This window comes from Palaemon carinicauda, chromosome 9 (genome assembly GCF_036898095.1).
Source record: "Palaemon carinicauda isolate YSFRI2023 chromosome 9, ASM3689809v2, whole genome shotgun sequence".
NCBI lineage: Eukaryota > Metazoa > Arthropoda > Malacostraca > Decapoda > Palaemonidae > Palaemon > Palaemon carinicauda.
Window position 1 is genome coordinate 111,288,155 of NC_090733.1, and position 16,998 is coordinate 111,305,152.

Sequence of the window (16,998 nt, forward strand, 5' to 3'; positions counted from 1 at the left end):
AAAAATTATTATACAAGGACTTCATAAAACGACATATTCTGTATTTATTTTATTATTTATGATTTTGCTGTCATAATCAAAGCTTAATTACCAAAATTTAAAGTAATGTAATAAAGTGTGTTTTTATTTTACAAGGAAATGTAGTTGCAGTAAGGTTCTAGATGCCAGATATCTCTATTTGACAACGTTCTGAGACAAAACGGCACCTGGTCTACTGCACTGGAAGCAAATGACTTGCAGTACCTCTAACCCGACGAACCCAAGAAACACAAGGGAAATTAGGAGGAAGAAAGTAATATGTGGTTTACTATCGGAGAGAGAATTGGACCAGACCTCTGAAATATGTAAACTCGTAAGGATGGTGCGAAAGAAATCAGCTTTACGCAATTTAGATATTATGTTTTTGCTTTTGAAGTCTCAAGTATGAAATTCTGTCTCGGTAAGGGATTGGATAGTTTATATTTATTCCTGTAAACTATCGGTTATGGTCAGCTTTGTTATGTGTTTTTGCTGTAAAACTTGTTTAACTTTTACTGTCAACAAGGCTCCAGCAAATACTGAATCACTTTCGGTTACGTCTCTTAGCATGAATAATCTAGCAAGAGGCATTTCAAATCGCAGTGTTTGTGTGCGCGCGCGCGCGTATTCTCTAATTCACACAAGTATTTCTTGGCTAATGTGACATTTAAAGGTATGTATATGATCTTGTGCAACACAGATTAACAAAAGCTTTCAACACCCACGGGAAATTATGATTATAAAAGCAGTATTTCAACTGATCTAACCTTTACAATTAATTCTTATAAACGGTCAGCGTTGGAGAAAGGAAGAAGTAGTTCTATTTTATCCAATATATTTGCAGTCATTAAAAAACAACGTAGCCATAGATCTGAAGTAAAAAAAAATGAAATCTAGGAGGAAACAGAAACCCATCTGTCACTGAACTTCCCCCTAAGACTGAAAGGGGAAAAAAATCCTACCACCTATTTGATGTTTTACCAGAGCTATTGTCTTTTCTTCTTGCATTGAGGGAATGGAACCCTAAGCCATTCTGAGCCATTGGCATTGGCTGCTGTGGTGAAAGCGAAGTAGGGATCAGTTGAGCTGTTAACAGTGTGTGAATGGGTGCTTCTGATGGGGGCGGCAAGAGTCGAGCTATAGAGGAAAAGAATAGCTCCATGAAGGAAAGGAACAGTTATATAGAAAGTGAACAGAAAAAGAAAAGGGCGAGAATGGAGTGAAATAGTTTATAAGGTATGTGAGCTTCTTGGTAATATCATTGCGTGTAAAAGAGAGAGAGAGAGAGAGAGAGAGAGAGAGAGAGAGAGAGAGAGAGAGAGAGAGAGAGAGAGAGAGAGAGAGAGAGAATTTGTTACATAAATTTGTAATTATGACATTGCTTTCCTTCGTAATTTTCATAGTGAAAGCGAATGAAAAATATGCAGTGACTCAATACTTCCGTTAATAGGCAATTGAATACTATTCAATAAATAGTTTTATTTCATGCCATATATCGATAACGGCTTTTTAATTAAACATGCGCATACACACGTGTGTATGTATGTATAATTACGTAAATGCTAGCGAATTTCATTTTTAGAGTGTATGCAACCTTCTTTATAAACTTACTAATTATAAATCTTGACACATTTTTGGTATATATATATATATATATATATATATATATATATATATATATATATATATATATATATATATATATATATATATATATATATATATATATATATATATATATATAGTGTGTGCGTGTAATGCCCCAGACAATTTTTTAATGCTAAAGTGGCCTGTACAAACTAAACATACTATTGTTCAGATTTTTTTTTATTTAGGTTGGCAACGGTTTAAACACCTATATTAGCTCTCATGGTCCTTATTAATTTTTCTTGTTGTGTTCGATGAATTTGTTAATGATCAGAGTCCCATTGCTTTGTTTGTATATTTCCAATTTGGATTTAGTATTGCAATTAGAATAAGAACCGTTGATGACAAAGTATCTGACGGTTGCTAAATTTCCAATTCCTGATTTGTAGAATAATAGTTATAAAATCGAAGTGATATATTGAAACATTCTTTTATTTCACTTAACGTTCATATTCTTGAAGGAAAGTAAGAAGCGAGTTGAAACTATGCAGTAATTATTCTTTGTGTGAAGTATAGACTAGTTTCGTTAAGTTAACAAGGTAACCGCACCTGGGTGTTCTAACAACTAACGGTGGTTGCGATAGTTAGAGCAGATTTTGGAAACCACCTGCTATGCTTTTGCTAACACAGACACACGCACGCAAACATACATACATATATATATATAATGTGTGTGTGTGTGTATATATATATATATATATATATATATATATATATATATATATATATATATATATATATATATATATATATATATATATATATATAAAATCTATGTAATGCTCAGCACTTTTCTGGTCTTGTAAAGTGTTATGAAGTATAATAGCCTAATTTTATTGCCGAAATATTAGTGTTCAAATACAATACAAGTCAATTAATAATAGAAATACTAAACGAATGTGCTCTCATAAAGAATTATCTTTGAAGAGTATAAGAGGAACTCGTCAAAAGTCAGATTATTTAGTTATTCAATTGTCCTGAGGAAATGACCTAGTCTTGAGTATAAAATCGTGTGACATCTTGAGGTATACCAAAGAGAGAAGATATATTTTGATTTTACCCGACTTATTTACTAAGTCATTGTCCACTTTTCGCTCTCCTGTTTTCACCCCTCCTGTTACCTCTGCCAAGTTTTTCCTCCTTTACCCTTCCTTTTTCCAACCTTATTTTCTCCTCCCTTTTTCCAACCTTCTTTTCTCCTTCCTTTTTCCCGACCTCCTTTTCTCCTACCTTTTTCTAGCATCCTTTTCTCCTTCCTTTTTAAGCCCCGTTTTTCCTTTCTTTTCCAACCCATTTTTTCCTTCCCTTTCCAACCCATTTTTCCTTCCTTTTCTAACCCCTTTTCTCCTTCCTTTTCCAAACCATTTTCTCCTACCATTTTCCAAACCCTTTTCTCCTATCATTTTCCAACCTCCTTTTCTCCTCCCTTTTAAGACAACCATTTCTCCTTCCTTTTCCAACACCTTTTCTCCTTTCTTTTCACACCCCTTTTCTCCTACCATTTTCGAACCTTCTTTTCTCCTCCTTTTTCCAACCCCTTTTCTCCTACCATTTTCTAACCTCCTTTTCTCCTTTTTTCCAACCCATTTTCCAACCTCCTTTTCTCCTCCCTTTTCTGACCACCTTTTTTCCTTCCTTTTCCAACCCCTTTTCTTGTACCATTTTCCAACTTCCTTTTCTCCTCCTTTTTCCAACCCCTTTTCTCCTCCTTTTTCCAACCCCTTTTCTCCTCCTTTTTCCAACCCCTTTTCTCCTACCATTTTCCAACCTCCTTTTCTCCTCCCTTTTCCGACCGCCTCTTTTCCTTCCTTTTCCATCCCCTTTTCTCCTTCTCCTTCTTTTTCCAACACCCTTTTCTCCTTCCCCTTCCTTTTCCAACACCCTTTTCTCCTTCCTTTTCCAACACCCTTTTCTCCTTTCTTTTCCAACACCCTTTTCTTCTTCCTTTTCCAACACCCTTTCTTGTTCCTTTTCCAACCCCTTTCTGCGTTCCTTTTCCACCCCTTAGCTCCTACCTTTTCCCCTTCCTTTCCCCCTTCCTTTTCCACCCCTTTTCACCTTCCTTTCCCAAACCCTTTTCTCCTTCCTCTCCCAAACCCTTTTCTCCTTCCTTTTCTAAGCTTTTTTCTAAGCTCTTTTCTCCTTCCTTTTCCAAGCTCTTTTCTCCTTCCTTTTCCAAGCCCTTTTCTCCTTCCTTTTCCAAGCCCTTTTCTCCTTCCTTTTGCAAGCCCTTTTCTCCTTCCTTTTGCAAGCCCTTTTCTCCTTCCTTTTCCAACCCATTTTCTCTTTCCTTTTCCAACCCATTTTCTCTTTCCTTTTCCAACCCCTTTTCTCTTTCCTTTTCCAACCCCCTTTCTCTTTCCTTTTCCAACCCCCTTTCTCTCTCCTTTTCCAACCCCCTTTCTCTCTCCTTTTCCAACCCCCTTTCTCTCTCCTTTTCCAGCCCTTTTCTCTCTCCTTTTCCAGCCCTTTTCTCTCTCCTTTTCCAACCCACTTTTCCTTCCTTTTCCAACCCACTTTTCCTTCCTTTTTCAGCCCTTTTTTCCTCCCTTTCTCAACCCTATTTTTTCCTTCCTTTCTCAACCCTATTTTTTCCTTCCTTTCTCAACCCCATTTTTTCTCCTTCCCTGCCGCGTATTCCTCCCTATTTCCTCCCGTCCCTCCTCCTATATTTCCTTCTTTCCTCCCCACTCTCCCTATTTCCATCCTTCCTTCCTTCCCTTTTCCTTCTGTTTACGTCCTTCCTTCCTTTTTTGTTTTCTCTATCCCCTTTCGCCCTTTCATTACCTCTCCACACTGAACGTTAGCCCGGTGATGTCTGAGTGTATGTATATCAGTGTTTGTGTATTTGTGTGTGTATACGTAACCTGATCAGCCCAGCCTTGTACTGGTCCTTGCTCTTGCTCACGTAGCTGTCCGTAACTGGACACTAATCATGATTCATTGTAGTTAAATGTCACGGAGCCGTTCAGATTGTCCAATTAGATTAGGCTTAGTGTTACAAATTAACTAATCAAAATATGAAACATTTGGTGGCTCCGATTGGTTACATGCATTAATCAATAACGTTACTGTCGTTCTGTTAGCATTGGCAATTACAAGAGTGTATTGACTACATTGTTTTTTTGTTTGTTTTTTGGTTTGTGTTTTATTTCTATCTTCGCCAACTTCGGTGCGAAGGATATGTTTTGATAGGCGTGTTTTTATTTATTTATTTATTTAGGTTTCTTACCTACAACTTGTGCAGTATGTTTGTTTATGATTGGCTTTACTCAAAAACTATTTAACCGAATCTCAAGAAATTTGGTGGGATGATTGGCCATGACCCAAGGACAATTTGATTAGATTTTTGGAGTGACTGGGTCAAAGGACAGGGTCACGAAAGGGTAAAAAAAAAAAAAAAAGCTTCTTTCTGCTATATCGTGGTAATTTTTTTTATCCGATTTGCATGAAACTAGGGCCAAAATGTTCATAATTCAATTGCCTATCTTTTGATATACAGCATGATGTAGGAGAAGGTATGCGTTCTACCAAGTGCCCGTTCTAGTTTCATTTGTTTTGTATAAGTTTGAATTGCAATTATTAGGAATTATTATTCACAAATGCATGATAGATTACATTCAAATGATAAAGCAAAAGAAAAATTTTAGGAAGTATCTGTTTAAAGAATTAAGTTTACATATCCGTCAATGTAGTCACCAAGGAACTATTAGATTATGGTTAACGAACTTATGAGGAAATTTAATTTTTCTAAACTGATTGATGACACATGAATCAAATCGTTCGATTAATGTCATCAATGTAATTGTATAACTTATGCACTTTTGTATTCATTATAAATAAGAAGCCTAATGTCTTTTTGAGCGTGGTATTCATATTGAGATGATTGACGTGGTAACGAAATTTGTAATCTGTGAAGATTTCAATCTTTGGATGGATGATGCATCAAAACCAGATGCTTCAGCATTTCGTGAACTATTGGAATCATATAAATCGGTTAATGACGATGATTGTGCGACAACTTTGACTAAACAGACGTTGGCCTTAGTTTTAAGTAATGGAATGAATAATAGTGTATCAGATATTAATGAGGGAGGGACGTACTGTATTTCTCCAGTGCACAAGTTTATATAACCTAGAGAGAGAATATTTTAAACTTTTTATAATCGTTTTCATTATTTTTTTTTAATTCCCCAAACTCATTCAGACATAATGAATCTCAATCAGTGCTGACGCTTAAATTGGCAATTATATTAACTAAAGGTATTTATGAGGGATACAAGAAAGAGGAAGGAGAAATTACTTTCAGATTACCCTTACAGAAACATACAGTTCTAAAGTAAATATGTTTTAGAATAAAGCAAGTTTCTTTCCATGTGTATTTATTGATGACATTATAATAAAATAAGTGATGCCATCAATATTCCTTGCGGTCATTAGAAGCAACGTTTATTAGGCTCGGTATAAGTTGATTGCCTTATAACTTTGTAATAGGCTGAATATAAATAAATATGATAACATTTACCCATTGGCAGAAAAAGCTAAAGTTTTCAAGAAGAAGCTGAAGAATTTCCTCTTTTCTCAGTGTTTCGACTAACGAGGAATAAACTATGTAAATACGTAACTATGTAAACGACAAATAGATCATGTAGGTCTTGTAGTGCATAAGGTTTTATTGTGTAATAGGACCAGGAAAACAGCCCTTAAATTATGTTAGTTAGTTAAGGACAGATCTCTTTCGTTCGAGGGTTATATTTTAGAGAGAGAGAGAGAGAGAGAGAGAGAGAGAGAGAGAGAGAGAGAGAGAGAGAGAGAGAGAGAGAGAGAGACGTTAAGTTAGGAAGTGGAGTCTGCTAAAAAAATTTAATTACATGGATTAACTATAAAACCGTAGAGTGTCAATATAATTACCCATTAAGGAGGAAAAACTGAGTAATATAAGAAAAACCCAGGAAGCCGCAACATACATAAGTTATATTGCCTCTTAAGTGGTGTAATCGGGAATATAAAATGAAAAAAAAGGTTCCCGGATACGTCTAGAGACTAAGAAATGACTAATGAATTTCTAGAAATCGTTAAAAACAAAATAAAAAAATATAGAGTTGGATATTTTACAGATATTCCATATCAGGCTGGTGCTGTATGTACCGGACACGCAAAGGAGACTAACGAGATTTAATAATACAAATAAGGACGAAATCATCGGGATTATTAAGAAAGGGAAGAAAACAAATTGTACGACTGAACCGATGCTAATATCCGAAGTGGTTTGAGTAGTAAACTTGCCTACAGTAGTATCGCCAAGATAATCTTAAGAAGAGTAAATGCTAGTATTGGTGAGTGTAAGCATCCTAATTCTGAGATGGTGCCTCTAGTTACACCGGTTCCGAAAATTAATTTGACTATCAACACTTAATTTCATACAGACTTATTCCGAATCTAGCCTTCATATTAAAAGGGCTAGAATATATAATTCCTGAGCAACTAGCTAATAATTTAGAAAGAATCGAAGCAATGCCAGATAACCACCTCAAAAAAGACAATAATTATATAAGGAGACAGTTATATGCTCTGTTGTAAATAATATGCTGGAAAGGATGAACGAGGACAAATGAGGCATCTTGATTTTACTCTTACCTTAGTGCTGCTTTTGACACGGTTGTTCAAGAACTTCTACCTAATGATTTACGATCCATTGGAATTTAAGATGATGCTTATGAGTATTTAAAAGACTACTCGGTTGATTGACAGAAATTACTGTGTTACGATTTGGAAACTCTTATGCAGCATATGAACCATTCAGCACATGGATACCCCTAGGAAATTGTACTATGCCCAATCTTTTGTATCTATACTATAGATCTACCAAAAGTACTAGAGAGACCTGAAGTAAAGTTCAAGCTATTTACAGATGATACCCAATTTTACTAATTCATTAATAACATTGATGATACGACTGAGAATTTAAACCACGTTTTTTTACTGGCGTTAAAGAATGGTTGACATTAAGACTAAGTTTATGGTGGGAGGAAATAAAAACAACTTAAGAAACTTGTGTGACATCTAAATTAGTATTAATGACAACTTGGGGTCTTGTAGAGTATGTGACCTAATTTTATCACTTAACTGTAATTTGTTTCTCGGTGCTCAAATAGCTAATGTAGTAATAATCGCTGGATATCACTTTAGAATAATTGCTTTTATAAAAAAAAATAGTATGTGGGTGAATATTATGTAAAGAAACTTATGATTAACTGCTATTACCAGATGACTACGGTAACTCAAGAAATTGCAAAACATAAATAAAGGAGAAAGATTTAAAAAAAATGTTTCCCATCCCCAGAAAGGATTACTCTATTATTATTATTTTTATTATTATTATTATTATCATTATTATTATTACTTGCTAAGCTACAACCCTAATTGTAAAAGTAGGATGCTATACGCCCAAGGGCTCTAACAGGGAAAATAGCCCAGTGAGGAAAGGAAATGAGGAAAAACTAAAAGAGAAGTTTGACAACAATAATAAGATTAAAATAAATCTTTCAAATATAAACTATAAAATCTTGAAGATAACAAGTTGATAAATAGCTTCTAAAAGACAAGAAGAGAATGTGATAGAATAGTGTGCCTGAATGTACCCTCAAGCAAGAGAACTCTAACCCAAGACAGTGGAAGACCATGGTACAGAAGGTATGGCACTACCCAAGACTAAAGAACAATGGTTTGATTTTGGAGTGTCCTCCTAGAAGAGCTGCTTACTATAGCTAAAGAGTCTCTACCCTCACAAAGAGGGAAGTAGCTACTGACTAATTACAATGCAGTAGTTAAACCCTTGAGCGCAGAAGTGTTTGGTAATCTCATTGTTGTTAGGTGTATAAGGACTGAGTAGAATATGTAAAGAATAAGCCAGACCATTCGATGCATGTGTGGACAAAGGGAAAGCGAGTCTTAACAAGAGAGAAGGATCCAATGTAGTACTGTCTGGCCAGTACAAGGAGGACACAATGACACTCTAGCATTAGTATCTCAACGGGTGGCTGGTGCCCTGGTCAACCTACTACTATACTGAATTACATTGGTTGTATATTAAACGTTAAAGGTGTCCGTTTCAGCTCCAGTTTCATCAGAATAAATGCCCACCAGAACGTCAGTCGTACAATCCCTGGTGATGGAGTCGATCTGCCGCCATGCGAATGCCAGCCAAGAGTTTAAAACCAGAATGTAGTCTAAGATATGGGCAATGACTCCAATCTATCAAAACCTAAGAATTGTTACATATCGCGAAACCAAAGAATCATGTCGATACGAGAATGGTTAAAGATGATTTAAAGGTTATTGTAACAAAGATGCATGACTACAGTAGGTTCTAAAGCTTTCACATATGTATAACAAACTTCAAGGAGACGTCCCGAATAGTGGAGATGATAATGTTTTCAAGAAGAAACCGAAGATTTTCCTTTTATGTATGTGCTTCGATAACGTGGATTTGACGCACTTTGATACTCTTAAATACCAGATAATGTATACGGTAAACAGTTCTTGTAGTTCTTGTAAGGCACAAGACACATGAGTGACAAACATAGGCTATCTGAACCAAGAACAAATAGTAAATTTGGTGAAAGGGCTTTTAGCTACTGTGCGCCTAGACATTATAATAAACTGCCAACTGAAATGAAGGACCTAAAGGGAGCAATTGAACTTAAGAAGAAACTAAAGACATTACTTTTCACAAGATCATATGATTTGGAAGATTCTACAATCAAAGAATTGTATAAGTTATAATAAAAATGTTTCGTTAGATGATTAATATGGACCCGCCCGAGAAGTAGTTCACTCGACTTCAGTGGAGGGTGGATTTAAACCCAAAACAAGTAAACAGGGTATCCATGTGTGACAGGGCCAGGAAAACAGCTCTCTAAGCAAGTAAATAAATTATAATATTTTTTTTACATAGAAAGACAAGATAACAGAGCACTCGTGAATTTGCTGCAGTGATTTTATAAAGCTCCAAATGTCAAAGTTCTTTCAAATAATTTGTTACAAGATGCACTGTTCACTTGAATAAGACATTTCAATCGACAAAGTCAGTTTTTACGTTGTTTTTTATTCTTTGATGTTCTAGTTAATTAAACAATTTTTTTTACGACCGTGAAAAATACTTGCTCGCTTTATCTAGAGAATTTCTCAACTCGAATATTATATTATATTACATGTGTGTGTATATATATATATATATATATATATATATGTATATATATATATATATATATATATATATATATGTATATGTATATATATATATATATATGTATATATATATATGTATATGTATATATATATATGTATATATATGTATATGTATATATATATATATATATATATGTATATGTATATATATATATGTATATATATAGATATGTATATATATATATATATATATATATATATATATATATATATGTATATATATATATATATATATATATATATATAGATATGTATATATATATATATATATATATATATATATATATATATAGATATATATATATATATATATATATATATATATATATATAGATATGTATATATATATATATATATATATATATATATATATATATATATAGATATATATATATATATATATATATATAGATAGATATATATATATATATATATATATATATATATATATATATATATATATATATATATATATATAGATAGATATGTATATATATATGTATATATATATATATATATATATATATATATATATGTATATATATATGTATATATATATATATACATACATACATACATACATATATAATATATATATATATATATATATATATATATATATATATATATATATATATACATATATATATACATACATACATACATACATACATACTGTACATATATACGTATGTGTGTATATACAGTATATTTATTATGTACGTTGTATAAATCAGTAAACGATGACATGAAACATGAGTAGGGAAGGAATTAATGAAAAGTCATCTCCCAACCAACTAACTTTCTTGCGAAACAACACAAGTATTTATATAGCCCAAAGAGTCACGCAAGAGTGACAATTACATGTGTACATTCAACGACTTTTGCCAATTAGGTTGACATTCGCATAAAAATAGACAGTATAACTACTGACTGATAACAGAGTTGAAATTAGCGTGTTACGTTCAATGGAATTTTGATGTTAAGTTAGATGGCGGATGCAGTGTACAGAAGAAGGAAACGTACATTGGGCCAACTTCTTTATACTAGTATGTGTATTTTCGTTGTTTGGTGTACATGCATTATATAACACGCGGCCCCTGAAGTGGACGTACATTTGAAAGAGGGCGACCTACCCCTTTGTCAGTTGGTCTTGCAGGAGATCCACAGGTTTAAGACGACCAATGGTGATCCAATTCTAGGTTGAGCAGGAAAGCCTTCGGAGTAAGACGAAGGACATGTAATGGTCTGTATATGGGAGAGTAAGTGTTGGCATGCAAGCATAGGTGCGCATGCAATTATAACTCTGATGGCAAAGGGTAAAATTTCCCCACAACATGACAAAGGCACTGAAGATCATCAGAGGAGATGGGGATGAACAAAATTCTGGAGACAACCAATAGGACGCCATATACGATTTTAGCTGATGAGACAACCATGGTGTCCTGGGGAGTGATCCTCAGTCCAAGGAGAACCCAGAAAAATTGTGGAAATCAGCTGGAGTCAGTACAGAGGGAATCAAAGCTGCTTTGAGGGTGCAATTGAAATGATCTACCATTCCGTTGGCTGCAAGCTTGTAAGTGGTAGTCTGATATAGGGTGATAGGACTACAGAGGAGATCCCCTCGTCAACTGCAGCTGAAATATGGGGAATGAATATAGAAATAAAAAAGAATACATATATTCACAAACTTATTTACAGAGGAAATCCATGTAGCAGCTCTTTCCCTTTCAATGACTAATATTATTTAAAGATATAGTTAGGATATGGTGTAACGTCAGTGAAATTCCACTGGTACTGGGTGCTCCAAACGACAGTGTCAATGTCTCATGAATGGGGATAACAGGTCCATTGGTAGCTACCAGGTGGACATCAGCGGTCTTGGAATAATGGGGTTGCGCCCTTAATAGTAAACAGAGCTGGGGATTGCATAGGTGGCTTTGTCATTGACCAGGCATGTCATTAGGTGGGCGTCGCTGTCTTGCAGCATTCACCTCTGTTTCAGTTGGCTGTCACCTTCATCAGGAGTGGCGTTGTTGATGGAGTTCTTGACCATGGGGAAGTGGCTGTCCATAAGGGTGTCGACTTTATAGTCAGGAGGTTCTTCAAGGGCAAGGTGTCCACCTCAGGAAGGGTAGCTTACACAAGTTCTGGCAAGCACTGTACCCAAAGGTCATAAAGTAGGTTCACTTCACGAGGAGAACCTCTGCAGAAGGCTGATGGTGAGCTATACTGATCATTTCTCTGAGGGCCATTGACATATTTTGATCCCAACAATTGTTGAAAGAGCTGAAAAATATTACCTACACTGGCTGTTGGCAACGGTGAGTGCTGCTCCCCTAGGTATTATTTCAGGACATCATATTGTATGGGACATCCCTATGCTAGCATAACAGCATAACCAGTCAGAGATACGTCAGAGCCTGTCACACCCCTGATGCGAAACTGAACCTCGTCGCGCTGAAACCACTCAAACACATTTCTGCTGGAAAAGGGCGGAAGTATCACCGTGGCAGCATGAACAGAGGAGTTATGATGGGTAGTGGGCATCGCTGGAGAATATGACAGATAAAGTGGGTAGCTAGGAGGTAGGCTGGGTGTTTGAGGCCCTCTGGGGTCACCATTGTGACGGGTTTGGAGGAAGAATAATTGAAGACAGCTCCCGAATAACTAACTTTGAGATAACACAGGTATTTAGTCCACCAAGGGGTCTCATAAGGGGGACAATTGCCTGTGTAAATTCAACTTTTGTCAATAAGGTCGACATTGGCATGAGATAGACAATATATAACAATGATAATAAACTTGAAATTAGGTGTAACATTCAATGGATTTGTAACATGGGGTTAGATGGCGATTGTAGCGTAGAAGAAAATGTGGATGGGCCAACTTCTTTATTTGTAAGTGCGTTACTTGCTGTACGTGCATTACAGACACATTATCTCCTTTTCTTTATATCATATTTCATTATCAAGTATTTATTTCAGAATGCTATTAATTTGTCATAATCACTAGGTCACTAATAATTTTTTCTGTTAATTAAGTATGGGATATTTAAGAACTAATATATATATATATATATATATATATATATATATATATATATATATATATATATATATATATATATATATATATAGGCAATGAGGTACTATGAATTGAAATCAAGCACATTACTACTTATATTTTACTTTATTTGCTATATACAACCATACAGTCATATACTGTACATTCAAAGTTTTATCTAAATTATTATTCTAAAAATCCAACTTATCTATTTCATCAATAATTTTATGCAACTCACATATATTTCAATTGCATCAAAACATTTTAGTCAAATTAAAAAAAAAAAACTTATCAGTATCACCGATTTTCAATCCAATAAACTTAAAACGAAATGTTTAGCTTACGGTAATTACAATAAAAAGGGATGAATATAATCAAACACAACTATATGTATCATAATACGATGCTGTATTTGTCATAATACCACAAGATGGTTTTCACTCGGTGTGGAAAGTCTTTTCCTCTGGCAAACATCACAAAATAAATTTCAAATAAAAGAATACTTCACAATATTGTTTTTCAACAAAGCATTGCAATCAAGCATCTAGTAATATCTGTGCAAAAACACTGCACTGCCATATTCAATCTATCACCTGTGTTTTCCCCCTTTTTTTTTCTTTTTGCCCTTGATCTTTGACCAAGTTAGTTCTATTTTACTCCCAGTTCCTTTCTATTCTTACTGTCGGCTTTACTTTTAGTAATTAACAAAGGTTTATTAACTTATTTTAGTAATCAACTAAGATTTATTAACTATTGTTAGTAATTACCAAAGGTTTATTATCCACTTTTAATAATTAAGAAAGGTTTATTAACCACTTTTAGTATAATCAAAGGTTTATCAACCTCACTATCACTGTTATTACTCTTCCCTTTTTTTCTGCTTTCCACCTTACTCTTTGACAAGTCTTATCCATCTTCTTATCAGCTTTTTAGATACTAGGAGACACACACCCCCAGGTCTGTTGTCTGAAAAACAACAACAGGGAAATGGAAGGAAAGTCACGTAGGCCACCGTCGTCTTCTGTTCATAATTTCTGCAAAAGAAGACTGAAATATGGGGATAGGCAAATATATATAAAAAAAATTAGAATATACAAAACCTATTAAAAACACCACGGCCACCACAGTAATTTTTAAGTATTATGTGCAATATAGATCTTGTAGCAAAATAAATAGCCAGTAATTGTCATATCAATAAGCTAATAAGCCCAATTTCTGGTCCAGGTGTATATTTTGCTCCCTTGTGAAGAATATTTGAGTCCTATCCCAACACACAGTCCTCATTTGCTCGTAAGGCAAATCAGATAGCATATTGGCTTATGTGATACCGTGGTTTTGCGTCAGCTGTTAAATCTTATCATCATCATCTTCAGCACAATCAATATCCTTATTTACTCCTATAGACCGTCTGACGGGCTCTCTTATTTCTCAGTTCCATGGTGTAGCTTTCCTCAACCTTTTCTTTCGTGTCATATTTCACAGATGTGTTTTTAATTTTCTGTTTATATCATGGCTCTCGGATTTCTTTTTTTAATTAAGGACGAGTAATATAGATGCCATGTATTTCAAAGAACTTCATACAATGATACAGCAGCGTTTTTGTGATATAAAACTTTCCGCTTTAATAGGTACCCAAGAAGCTCTGCAAGGATTAACTGGACTCACTCCTGTGAGAGTTTGTTCATCATTTATTCTACTAATATCGATTCATTATTACTGTCATTAGTTTGAATAGATCATGAAGATTATTTATCAAGGATTGTTTTAGTAATTAGACGTAAGTCTCGGTTCATGAATTTATTGGTTACTTGTCTTATTTATTGCAATTTGTTTACCTTTATTTGCCAAATCTCTTTATTTCGCCTTTATGATTTATGATTTATTGGCATCATATGGTTTGTAGCATTCTGCTTTCATAACTAGGGTTGTATCTTTGCTTTCAATATTAACAACAATAACCATAATATTAATTATATTTTATTACCTCCGCCAAGGAGGTTATATTCTAATCTGTTTGTTTATTTTTTTTTCTGTGGACATTTATCTATTTATTTTTCTTAACTAGACTAAGTGGACTGAGGTCAATATTATGAATAGGTAAACATTAACAGGATTGCGTTTTAATTTCTGTATTTACACCGGCTGCTAGAAAATAGCCTAAGATGCGAGTTGATCTATATGACAGGAAACTAATGGTACATGGCACGAAATTGGTCGGTTTTTCGAGAGTATTACCACGATTAGGAAATTTTATCATTAAAATAAATGTCCTACGATATTATTACTTTTACTTTAAGGGCTGCTTTCTTGTCCTATCACGCAGGGGAACCATACTCACTACAGGACCTACAGTAAACGTTCAATTTATCGCATACAATCTTAGGTATTTTGCATATTACAGTGCGTAACTGGTATTTTTTGCCAAATCCACATTATCGAAACATTTAAAAATAAAGAAAGTCTTCATGTTTCTTCTTTAACTAATATTTCTCATTTATCAATTCTCCAATTTGAATAATGTTACCAACAAATAGCATATTTACATAGCCGAAATTTATGACAGCCTTGCCTCGTTTTTTTTAATATATATATATATATATATATATATATATATATATATATATATATATACATATATACAGTATATATATATATATATATATATATATATACACATATATATACATATATATATGTATATATATATACATATATATACATATATATACATATATATATATGTATATATATATATATATATATATATATATATATATATATATATATATATATATATATATGTATATATATATATATATATATATATATATATATATATATATATATATATGTATATATATATATATGTATATATATATATATATATATATATATGTATGTATATATATATATATATATATATATATATATATATATATATATATATAGAGAGAGAGAGAGAGAGAGAGAGAGAGAGAGAGAGAGAGAGAGAGAGAGAGAGAGAGAGATAAAAGAAGTGTCTTTGCCATTTGCAAATTTTACAGAAATTTCACGCTCTATGTAATTGATGGAAATGTTATTGGAAAATTTCTTAACCCTCTGACGAAAATACCCGTTAAGATCATTTGTAAAATTCTATTTAAATTTCAAATATACTTTAAAACTAGGAGTTAAAGATTGATTTATTCATAATGAGGAAACTTCTGAACCCTTCAACGGTGATATTTCTATAGGGGCATTTGTAAATTTCTCCAAAATATTCCAAGTAGCCAATTATTATTATTATTATTATCATAATTATCATTATTATTATTATTATTACAAGCTAAGCTACACCCTATGATAGTTGAAAAAGCAGGATGCTACAAGACCAAGGGCTAAAGCTGGGGAAAATAATAAATTAATTAATTACAAGATAAGTATTTAACAATCAATATGAAAAACAGTAACAACATTAAATTAGTTCTTTCATATACAAACTATAACAGTAACAACATTGAATTGATCTTTCATTTACAAACTATGAAAACTTAGAAAAAAAAAACAAGAAGAAAAATAAGATAGAATAGTATGCCCGAGTGTACACTCAAACCTGATAGTTCGATCATCGGGCGAGGTGTTCAAGTTTCGCTCCAACCACGGTCCAGATATCTATCTGAAGATAGAAACTAAGTTAAATGCTGTTTGCACTAATCGTTAGTCTATAGCCTTAGGACACGCGGCTGAAAATCTTTAGCTTCCTCCATGCAGCATTTCCAAACTTAACGCAAAGTTGTAAACTTCGGTCTCAAGTTTGAAATGTCCTTAGGATAATCCAACAAGCAATGTTACATTTAATACAGTATTGTAACGGTAAATGAAAATTAATTTGAATCATCCCTATCAAAAAAATTTTGGGGAAAACACTAATTATAGTTTAGCTCTATGTTATAACTTCTCCAACACTGTATATCAGAAAGAGAAGTTCCTGGAAGAGGCCTCAGGTCGTTATAAGGTAGTGTTAGGCCTCGTGTTCTG

The 16,998-nt window shown here is 33.5% G+C and overlaps 1 protein-coding gene across 1 annotated transcript in view; it reads left to right on the plus strand.

Annotated features, from left to right (window-relative positions):
• The first annotated feature begins 1,060 nt into the window (after window positions 1–1,060).
• The window catches only part of LOC137647047 (oxysterol-binding protein-related protein 1-like), a 578,280-nt gene continuing 562,342 nt past the window's right edge, over window positions 1,061–16,998 (plus strand). The window contains 1 exon segment of the mRNA XM_068380189.1: window positions 1,061–1,254. The gene's annotated coding sequence lies outside the window, so the exon portion shown is untranslated.